Source organism: Panthera tigris, chromosome B2 (genome assembly GCF_018350195.1).
Source record: "Panthera tigris isolate Pti1 chromosome B2, P.tigris_Pti1_mat1.1, whole genome shotgun sequence".
Lineage (NCBI taxonomy): Eukaryota > Metazoa > Chordata > Mammalia > Carnivora > Felidae > Panthera > Panthera tigris.
Window position 1 is genome coordinate 148811670 of NC_056664.1, and position 10838 is coordinate 148822507.

A 10838-nucleotide genomic window follows, 5' to 3' on the forward strand; every position below is an offset into this window, starting at 1 on the left:
TGACGTGTCCGGGAACCGGGGGATCGTGACTCACAGGTGAGCAAGGGCTCTGCGCTCACAGCGCACGGCCTGCGGGGCAACTCGGCCCTTGGGGGCCAGGGTCCCGCCACCGGGGCCCCGTGTGCCGCGTTCCCAAGGCAGGGCGCCCAGCTGGTGTGAACCTGGAGCCTTCCACACAGATGTCTCCCTGAGGGTCCTTCAGCAGCCGGGAGTCAGCAGCGCACCTGCTGTGTCGGCCGACCTCCCGAACCCCACGCGGGCCTGCCCCTCACCTCGCGACCGGATTTCCTCGGGAAAACGGGCTGTGCGTGGGTTCTGCGAGCCAAGTCGCGTCTTTCCAAGTCATCGCTGATAGTCTGTGTTTTCACACGGCCCCTGCTGTAGGAGTTTTCCCAGCTGAAGGCAGCTGAGAAAAGGCGGACACAGAGAAACCCGCTGCCTTCCCCCGACCAGGAAGGGCAAGGTGATTCTTAATCACGAGAGGAGCCTAGACTCAGCGCAGAGTTGGCACCGGAGGACCCGGATCGCAGACCCCGTGTAGACAGCCCCATCTTCCCTCCTCTCCCCGTGTATTCGCCAGCGTGGAACCCCCAGGCCCCTTCCCTCTCTTGTCCCTTGTCTACAAACGCACTGTTCCTCGGCAGAGATGTCGCTGAAGCCAGGTTCCAACCACCCCCCTGCGTTACTGGTCCCGAGCCCCCCCACGTGCTTGCTGGGCTTCTGTGGTTTCTCTCCTGCTCATCTGTCTTCCTCAGCAACGACCGTACGACGGCAGAGAGCCTGTGATGCCGGGGGGCAGGCAGTGGCCACCAGGTGTCAGGAAAGTCCACGTCTGGGGCACCACTTGCCAGATACGGCTCTGCGTTTTGGGGGCAGCCTTGAGAATCATCTGGAAAATGGAAGATCAGACTGTCATAAACAGATGAACAGACAGAAAGTCCACGGAGCCCCACGTCCCTGAAGCAGCCAGCCGCCTCCGCAGTGACCGATCCTTCCAGATTCTTCCAGGGCCTGCGGCTGTCCCAGGGTCCGGGGAGGAGGCAGCATGACGGGCTGACCCGGCCTAACGGCGACCCCCCGAGACTGGGGGTTTAGCAGGACAACCACGTGACTGGGCACAACACAGATTCACAAGACCCAATGTTTACGGATGGTATTAGCCCTGGAGAAGCTTCTCACGGGTCATGAGGGCTGCATTTCATGTATTTATTTTTTCATTTACATCTAAATTAGTTAGCATCTAGTGCAACAATGATTTCCGGAGTAGATTCCTTAGGGCCCCTTCCCCATTTAGCCCATCCCCCCTCCCACACCTCCTCCAGCAACCCTCTGTTCTCTGTATTTAAGAGTCTTTTGTGTTTTGTCCCCCTCCCTGTTTTTATATTATTTTTGTTTCCCTCCCCTTATGTTCATCTGTTTTGTCTCTTAAAGCCCTCAAATGAGTGAAGTCATCTGATTTTTGTTTTCTCTGACTAATTTCACTTAGCATAATACGCTCCAGTTCCATCCACGTAGTTGCCAAAGGCAAAATTTCATTGTTTTTGATTGCTGAGTAGTTACTCCATTGTATGTATAGACCACACCTTCTTTATCCATTCACCCATCGAGGGACATTTGGGCTCTTTCCATCCTTTGGCTACTGTCGACAGCGCTGCTAAAAACACGGGGGTGCGTGTGGAGGGCTGCATTTTCTTACGTCCCTAGTGTGTGCACGCAGCCGTTCCACCACCGGTTTTGCTAGAGGAGAGGAAACAAAACAGAGCAAGGCTGAGAAGGTGCCGGAAGGTGCCCACCCAGCTGCCGCTGAAGTCTGGGTTTCAACCTTCCCCTAGTGGATGCAGATCCGTGAGACAGCGGCGTTTGGGGACAAGAGGAACTGTCCCACCGAGGCCGTGCTACGGGAGGCGACAGGAAACGGCGCTCCCATGCCGACCTGTGCTCCATATGTGAGTGAGAGACAAGGGCCCCGGGGAAGGGGTGGATAGGAGGAGCAGAAGGGCGTGAACTGGCCCTGTGGCCAGGCCGGGGATGGACACGAGGTCACTGCACACGAGGACAGGACCCTGGACCAGTGTGAACAAGGACACGAGGTCACTGCACCTGGAATCTTTCTCTGATGCCCAAAGGGTCAGCAGTGACGGGAATCCAGTCCTGGACCCCGGAGCGCACAAACCACGGGGGGGAAAGGAGACGACACACAGACACAGGTGCACACACAGACATGCACACATAGACACAGAGACGCACACACCGCATGCACACACACAGACACACGTAGATGCACGCACAGACGCACACACCACATGCACGCGCATGCACACACACAGGCACACACATAGACGCACACACAGACACAGACACGCACAGACAAGCCATGTGATGACGGAGACCGTGACCAGGGAGACGGTGTGCGGACCAAGCACCGCCCAGGAGGGCAGCCCCACCAGAGGCCGAGAGAAAGGCCCGGAACAGACGGCTCCTCCAGGGCCTTTGCAAGAGCGCCGCCCAGCTGACCCTTGCTCAGGTGTCAGCTCCAGGGCTGGGAGGCGATAGGCCACCCCGCTTGTTGGACTTGGCCGCTGGCCCCGGGAGGGTTTCCGAGCCACGCCTGGGCCGCCACGTGAGCGGAGGCTTGCCCCGCAGGAACGGAGGATGGCGGCCCCCGAGATGTGTCCCCACGCCGGCAGCATCGTGTCCCCCGGGAACCAAAGCTCGGGTGGGGCGCCCCGGGTGACTCGGGTGCGGGCCGAGCGTGGGAATGCGGGCGGGAAGGACGCCCGCACAGCGGAGCCGTGGGCAGGGTCCGCTTGTGGCGCCACGCTGACGCTTAAGCGTGAGGGCTGCGGATTCTCCCCCGGCGTGTTAGCACCTCCTGCGACGGACCGACGGTCTGCAGGCTGGCTGCAGGCTCAAGTGACAGTGCGCGCTGTGCGGGGACGGCCGCTCCCCCCCCCCCACCCCGTCTTCACCGCTGGCTCCGACTCTCCAGCCCACCACCTCTCAGCTTCTTGATATCCTTGCCGACTCTTGAAGGGGTTCAGAACACGCCTTAACTATGCCCCTAACTATGCCGACTGTTCCGCTCGAGGGAAGCAGCAGGTGCAGGGGGGGCTCCCTGCCCTCCCTCGTCCTAGCTAAACCCAAGAGGTGAGATTTCCTGGACCCTCCCCCACCAGGAAGAGGACATCCTGGTCCAGGAGGCGGTAATTGCCGACGGTAATCCCGACACGAAACGCACCTGGACGAACGGACCTGCTCCAACAACCCATCCGCTGTCGCTGTCGCCCGCCTCCCCGGCGCCCTGCCCACCCCCTCTCCCCACCACCCCCACCCCCGGCCAGAGCGGGCCCCGCGTGAGCCCGCGGCTCCGCGTTCCTGCGCAGGACGGCGCGCGTGCCCTGGTGTGCACACGCCGGTGCCCGTGCGCTCCTTCACGGCTTCGTGTCCCTTTCTGCAGGTTCCCGTGCACGCAGACTGACTACACGCGCCCGCTTTTCCGCTGCTGGCTGCTCGCGTCTGCTCTCAGGCGGAGTCTGGCCGCCGCGCCGGAGGGGACGGGAGCCGGTCTCCCCAGCTCAGCCAGCACACCCTCCGGACACCAGGGGGGAGGGTCCCCTTCGCAAGACCCAGCTTACGGAGGGAGATCCTCGCCTCAGCCCGTGCACGCCGTCTCATCGCATCCGGGGCGTTCGGAGTTCATGTCTATTCGAGAGAAGGGGCGGATCCCAGCTGGCAGCGGGTGTGGACCCCACACCCAGGAGAGGAGGCGTTCGGGGCGGGTGTGACCACAACGATGCGACATACGGCACACAGCCAGTGCATAGTGAGGGAGTCGTGGGAGACGCACACGTGTGTGCATGATGCACACGCGGCGTGTGTGTGTGCGATGGAGACGTGCTATGCGTCTGTGACGTACGTGTGGTGCCCGTACGCGTGATGTATACGTGGTAATAAGCGTACGTGTGTGTGACGCCTACGTAGCGAATAAGCGCGTGTGTGACGTTGTGCGTAAGCGCGCGTGTGACGTACATCCCACAGAAGCGTGCGTGTGACGTCCACGCAGCGTGTGCGATGTTCAGACGGTGTGGGCGCGAACCCGTGTGCATCTTCAGGGGTGTGCGCTGCATCTGAGCCCGGGCACTTGGCTGTGCCTGGTGGTTCTCCTTGGAAGGGCTTCCTCCGCTGGCCTGTCCCCGAGTCCCCCTCGCGTGCAGCGGGGCACCTGCCGGCACCCCCCTCAGAGGGGGCTCCGGGCTTCCAGACGCTCTGACCCTGAGCGAGTGTCAGTACTTCCTCCGTCAGGCGGGGACCTGGTCTGGGGGGGGGGGGTTACCGTGCGGCCACCCCACGAGAAGGGAGGAAGTCGTGCCGCCGTCGCAGGGACGAGCCTGGGGGCGTCGTGGCAGGTGGGAAAGCTCCGCACAGACAGACAGACACGCACGCTCCCCGCCTGTGGGATGGAAATGGGCTGACGGCCCCAGGCAGTGCAACGGTGCCTGCCCGCCCTGGGGCTGGGGTCCCGACTCCCAGGTGAAGGACGAGTGAGTTCTGGGGGGCGGTGGTGCGGCACGCCGAGTGCCGTTCACAGTATTGCGAACTTGAACGTGCCCGGAGACCAGATCCTCAGTAAGTGTGTCAGATGCATGTGTTCATCGCCTCGGTCGCGGGAGCCGTGGCCCAGGCACCCCTGGGTCAGAACGTCACGCCTTACGCGGACAGGTTTCGCTTGTCCATTGTTCCTGCGTAAAGCCGGGCCGAAGTAAGTTAGTTTTTAAAACGCGGGGCCCCCGGGGCCGCGCTCTCTTCCCCCCGGGGGCCCGCGCTCAGCGTGTCCTGCCTGAATGCGAGCTCGGCGGGGCTGCGTCGTTACGAGCTGTGGCGGTGGGATTTCAGTCTGGCTCCCACTGGGGCACCTCGTCCCCCCGGTAACGGTGGGACCCAGGCTCTTCCATCAGTTGGTGGACCCGCGTGTCCCGGGTGCGAGGTGAGATATTACCGCAAAGGACAGAGGGCAGGGCACGGCCACGGGCAGGTGCGACGATTTTCCTCTCACACACGTGACCCAACGCAGGGGTGGACGAGGCTCCGAGAAAGGCCGCTGAGGTCATGGGACAGGTGGAGAGGCCGCCCGAAGAGGAGGGAAGCAAACATTTATCAGGCGCCCAGGAGGCCAGACGTTGGCCAAGGAGCACCCCGAGGTTCACGTCCTGTGACCTTGGCTGGGACGCAGCAGGGAGTCGCTGCCCCTCCCCGTCGTGCGGAGGGGAAACGGAAGCCTTGGAGAGGGTGCGACAGCCCGTGTTTGGAGCCGGACTCCCTCCCCCGACGCGTAGACTCTCCATTCTCAGTGCTTGTCCAAGAAAGTTCGGTTTTGCTTAGAAAAACCCAGTGTTTCCCATCAGTAAGTGACCTTCTGTCAGTCATGCTGGGGTCCCGTGGTGTCCCCTCCCTTGTAGTCATGCGGGAGTCCTCCTGTGCCTCTACCTTTCCACCCCCGCAGGCCATCCCCCCCCCCCATTCAGTCAGAGAAGGAGGCAGGAGAAGGGTCCCCCTCCCTTTCGGAAGGTTCCAGATAGACCCAGCCAGCAGGAGCACAGGCTCATCTGCCCACTTTCCGTCAGCCAGACGCAGTACCCTGGGCTGGCCTGCCAGGTGGGGAGTGGAGAATGAGGCCACCCACACGCGGCGATCGGGGTCACACGCCCAACCCCCTCAGCCAGACACCCCACCCATGCTTTCTCTCAGGCTTAAGTTCCGAAGCCCAGGGTCCTCCCCTGTGGCGCGGGGAAAATTCGAGAAGGAGCATGAGAACGCCCATGGCCGAGGTCTAGGAACCACTAACTCGGGGCAGGTGCCTGGGAGGACGGCTGGCGGCTTACCTCTCCTAGGGGTCAGGGACCGGGAGCCTCCCCCAGCAGGCCTGCCCCCCACCTCCCAGGAGGCGCGTGGAGCCTGGCAGAGGGGACAGCAATGGGGTCTCCCTCCCTCCCGGTCCTCCCTCCACCTCTGATCTCCCGCAAATCGGGCAATTTCCTGAAGCACCGTGGAAAAAACCGCCAGGGCGGCAGGTGAGAGCCCGTTTTTCACTAACTCGGCCAGAAACCCCAAGTAGGAAAGCACAGAAACCGCGTGCTGTCCCTGAACAACAGACAGCTACTTGAAGGTGGCTTTCCAAACCAAACGAGGCCGTGTCCCGAGTGGCCCCCTTGGGTCTTGGAGCACAAACGGCCGGGGTTCCCGTTAGGCCTCGCGCACGATGGCTGGGGAGCCGTCAGCTCTGCAGGGAGGGCCTTCGAAGCAGCCAGGTGCATATCGAAGATTCCAGTTCGTGTGTGGCTTCCTGGCTCATTGGGACAAAAAACAGGGATCTCTCTCCCCGGAGCCCCCACTAACTGTCCACCGATGTGGTGCACTGATGGGGACTGAGGCGCCGTCCGCCCCTCCTTGCTGTGTCCCCAGTCACCTGTGCAGAGGCAGGGAGGGCCTGGGCGGCTTCCAGACCACGGGTCAGTGTGTGCACGAGGCTCCGATCCAACACGAGTCTCCCTAGAGCCGATTGGAGCTGCGTGAGGCATCAGAGGAGACAAGTAAACAAAAAATCCTCGAGGCCATAGGCCGAGCGCTGCCCACCTCGGCAGCGTGGACCGGGAGAGCGCCGACCTTGAAGGTGCACATCGGCCCCTCCCTCCGCCCAAACGCCCACGGACAGGACAGGAGCCCTTTCCTCCTGCCTGAGAACCGCGCATTTGATCCCGCGCTTGGCTCAAAAGGAACCATTATTTCAGACTCAACAAGTCTGGGCCCAGCTTATTAACATGTCGTTTGTGTTGTGAATTCGGAATCCGGTGCCGTCCGTGAGGGATGGTTCGAGGGGGCCCCAGAAAATCGCCCACCTATCTCCCTGAATTTCCTGTCATGTTTTCTGAAATCTCGCCATTAGAAATAGGCTCTTGTTAGAGCTGTAAGGGGGCCTGACGGACGTGGCCTCGCCCTTGAGGGTAGGGGACCATGGCTTCACCTCCATGGGACCCACACGCTCCACCCCAACAGATATTTTGTGATCCTCCTTTACGGTCTTGAGATGGAGTCACAGATCGCGTGCTGCTGCGAAAAGCAATCTGATGCCTTCCTTTCGTAGGAAGGAGGAGTGGAAGGAAAGTCAATGTGGTGGCTCATGTTTTGTGTCAACCTGGCTGTCCGTGGTGCCCCGAGTAGACACCATCCCGGCTGTGTCTGGGACGGGGCGTTCTGGTGAGATCCACATTTGAGTCTGTGACTCTGTAACGCAGACGGCCTCCCCAGCGTGAGGGGCCTCGTCCGGCCTCGTGGGGGCCCGAAGAGAAAAGGCAGAGGAGAATTTGCGCCCCTTTTCTGGTTCCCCGTTGAGCTGGGACGTTCTCCTCTCAGCTTCTGCTGCCCTCAGACTGGCCTGCCCGGATTTCCAGCTTGCGGATGGCAGGTGGTGGGACTTCTCAGCCCCCATGACCCTGTGAGCCAACACCTTAAAAATCTCCTCTCATGTATATCTTCACATTTATCCCATCGGTCCAGCTGCTCTGGGGAACCTTATACAATAATTTAATAAAATAATGTGTATTTTTATATGTGGATGCTTGGGGACAATAATCTGGAAGGTTCCGTGGAGTAGTCTGCTGCTGGTTGGCCACTCGCTACACGTGAGGTCACCAGCTACAATAATTAGTGTTGTGGGCCGACAGCCAGACGTCACGGTGACTCGAATAACGCAAGTCGGTGGAAGTTTCAGACAAAGTGCACGGCAATGTGCCTTCACGTCGGGTGCTTGTGGATTCGAGGGGACATTCGAAGCACGTTAAGACTGTTCATGAAGAGGGGCGCCTCGGTGGCTCAGTTGGTGAAGCATCTGACTTCAGCTCAGGTCATGATCTCATGGTCCGTGGGTTCGAGCCCCGTGTCAGGCTCTGAGCTGACAGTTCAGAGCCTGGAGCCTGCTGCGGATTCTGTCTCCCTCTCTGCCCCTCCCTGCCTTGCACTCTGTCTCCCTCTCCCTCTCTCAAAAGTAAATAAACATTAAAAGAAATTAAAAAAAAAAAGACTGTGCATGAAGAGGGGTGCCTGGGTGGCTCGGTCAGTGGAGTGTCTGACTCCTGATTTCTGCTCAGGTCATGATCGCGGAGTTTGTAGGTTCGAGCCCAGGATCAGGCCCTCTCAGAGAGGAGCGTGCTTGGGATTCTCTCTCTCTGTCTCTGTCCCTCCCCACTTTGTGCGTGCACACGCTCTCTCTCTCTCTCAGAATAAATAAATAAACTTAAAAAAAAAGACTGTGCATGAAAACTGGTGTTTGTGGGTAAAACAGGCTTCGATTCTGTGCACACAGTTAGAAGCAGGTTTTCTACCTGTGGGACTATCCCCTTCACAACAGGAGGTTTAGCATTCTTGCCACAGACGACTGGGAACGTGACACCGTGCTGAAAATGTCCCCTAGGGGGCAATGTCACACTGGCCTAGGAACACCGGGATGGGCCACAGAGAGTGGAGTGGCGGCCCCAGGAGACAGAGGACGAGGGAAAGGCCGTCACTGGGATGCTAGCGAGGGAGGGATACCAGGCAGAGGAAGGTGGGCAGAGCCCTTAGGAGGATGCAGGGTCCAAGTCATCTGTGACTCTGATACTGCCCCCTTGCAACCCGTGTGCCCGTGACCCAGCACGATTCTCATCCTGCCATCAGTCCACACAACTCTGCGTCCACACTGTGCCCCGCGGGCCCCTGGAAAACCCCTGATAGGAATGAGGGGACTCATTTTGTGTTGACACAGTATGTATAAGCTTAGGGAGAAGTGGCAGGAGAAGGTGTGTCCCCTCCCTTCCTGGGCGACGTAAGGGGACCCGGAATAAAGTCCATGCAGGCCCTTTGGGATGCCTTTGGGGAGCCTGGTCCCATTCCTTCGCCTCAGGCTGAGGCTCCTTCTAGAACATCTGCAAGACCCAAGATGTGAATTAGCTTCCTCTCTCCAAAAGACCTACATAGAATTTCACAGCAAGCATTAGATCTCCCCCACTTACAAATTCTTATTTAGAAAGATGGAAACGGGGGGCATAAAAAACAAAGGTAGGGAACTAAATATCACGTGCTTTCTATACACAGTCCCATTTATTCGTCAAAACATCCCTTCTGCGGGGCACCTGCGGGGCTCAGTTCCTTAAGCGTCCGACTGAGGCTCAGGTCGCGATCTCACAGTCCGTGAGTTCGAGCCCCATGTCGGGCTCTGTGCTGGCGGCTCGGGGCCAGGAGCCTGCTTCGGATTCTGTGTCTCCCTCGCTCTCTGCCCCTCCCCCACTCTCTCTCTCCCTCTCTCAGAAATAAATAAACAATAAAAAAAATCTGCCAGGATCAGAGGATTTCAGCCAGGGAGCTGCCACCCATACCTGCGACCCTCTTGCAGAAGAACTAGCTGGAGACCGCGGCTTCTCACGGCTTTTCGCTTGGCTTCCCGTCTCCTGGGGCTGAAAGAGACACCTAGCAGAAAATAAGAATGAATTTTTAGGCAGAGAATCTTATGCACCTCAGCTCTTGATATTTTGCTATGGAGTCTGGAGTAGGATTTGTCTTCCATTGGTCACCTAAAACAAGTAAACCATCTGGGGGGGTCCTCATTTTGTTTTGCAACAGGCACAGGGCAAACTGGCCAGAACCAAGGCTTTGTTTTGGGCTCCTGTGTTCTTCTGACCCGTGTGGGGGGCACCGAGCTGGCCCCAGCCCCGGGACCGACAACTGTCCCTACAAACCTATGCTGATCTCTCCAAGCGAGGTTTCAAACTGGTCCTGATCTTTCCAAGTGGGGTCTCAAACCGCACAGGAAAGCCAGATTAGACCTGAAAAGAGGCTAATTCAGACACAGGTGGTTTTTTTGTTGTTGTTAACGTTTATTTATTTTTGAGACAGAGAGAGACAGAGCATGAACGGGGGAGGGCCAGAGAGAGGGAGACACAGAATCCGAAACTGGCTCCAGGCTCTGAGCGGTCAGCACAGAGCCCGACGCGGGGCTCGAACTCACGGACCGCGAGATCGTGACCTGAGCCGAAGTCGGAGGCTTAACCGACTGAGCCACCCGGGCGCCCCAAGACACAGGTCCTTTTACATCAGCTGGGAGTCTGCTGAGGTCATTGCTAAAAAGAACAAGCAGAAAAGTATTTTGATGATAAATGTCATTGTTTTAAGTACTTAAAATGTAAAGGATTTAGATTTTAATTTTTTAACTTAAAAAATTGTAAAAATAACGGTATAATGATATCAACATTATATATAATACCTCAAGTACTGTCGTTTCGGTACTTGACAATAGCACCATGTATCAGAATCTCAGAATATACAGTACGTATTGCTATCATTATTACGATAAAGAGTTTTAGGATAAACAGAAGTATTTGACAGTTACTTGAAACTCATCCATCACCAAGGCCCCTTTGGATGACTGCAGTGTATTACAACCTTAAACTTGAAACTTAGTAAGTGATGCGGGAAACAAAGGCCGAAGGAAATGGCAGACAAAATTAAATTTCCTTATAACCTGCAGCCCATTGAGGAATTCTTGAGGCTGGCAGAGTAAAATGTGTCTGTCTCCAGGAACTCCTTTGCTAGAGGGAAAAACAACCTTGGCTTGACAATAGCCAGGCCTCCAGGAAGCCTTGAGCTTGTGAAAGTCTCTTTGGAAACTCCCTCTTGGCTTTATCTCCCGACTCCATGAAACGGTCACCCTCCCCCCAGCCCCACCTCCACACACACTTACAGGGCAGCTCTTTCTGCCCACGGATCCTATCCCCAGGCTTTAATAAAATCACCTTTTTGCACCAAAGACTCTT

At 57.9% G+C, this 10838-nt stretch overlaps 1 protein-coding gene and 1 long non-coding RNA gene across 4 annotated transcripts in view; one reads left to right on the forward strand and one right to left on the reverse strand.

Moving 5' to 3' along the window:
- Positions 1 to 3851, reverse strand: part of UNC93A (unc-93 homolog A) — a 40928-nt gene extending 37077 nt beyond the window's left edge. The window contains exons 1-4 of one of the 3 annotated variants that reach the window (XM_042987537.1): positions 3636 to 3851; positions 1584 to 1737; positions 632 to 889; positions 273 to 406 (exon numbers count right to left, since the gene is read on the reverse strand). The gene's annotated coding sequence lies outside the window, so the exon portion shown is untranslated. Of the gene's footprint in view, positions 1 to 272; positions 890 to 1583; positions 1738 to 3238; positions 3291 to 3635 lie in introns of those variants that run through there. The other 2 variants (XM_042987536.1, XM_042987538.1) reach the window with 2 other exon arrangements.
- A 503-nt stretch (positions 3852 to 4354) lies between these two features.
- On the forward strand, positions 4355 to 6834 carry LOC122238460. The gene is made up of 2 exons (XR_006217392.1): positions 4355 to 4984; positions 5072 to 6834. It is a non-coding gene; the product is annotated as an uncharacterized LOC122238460 (long non-coding RNA).
- The last annotated feature ends 4004 nt before the right edge of the window (positions 6835 to 10838 follow it).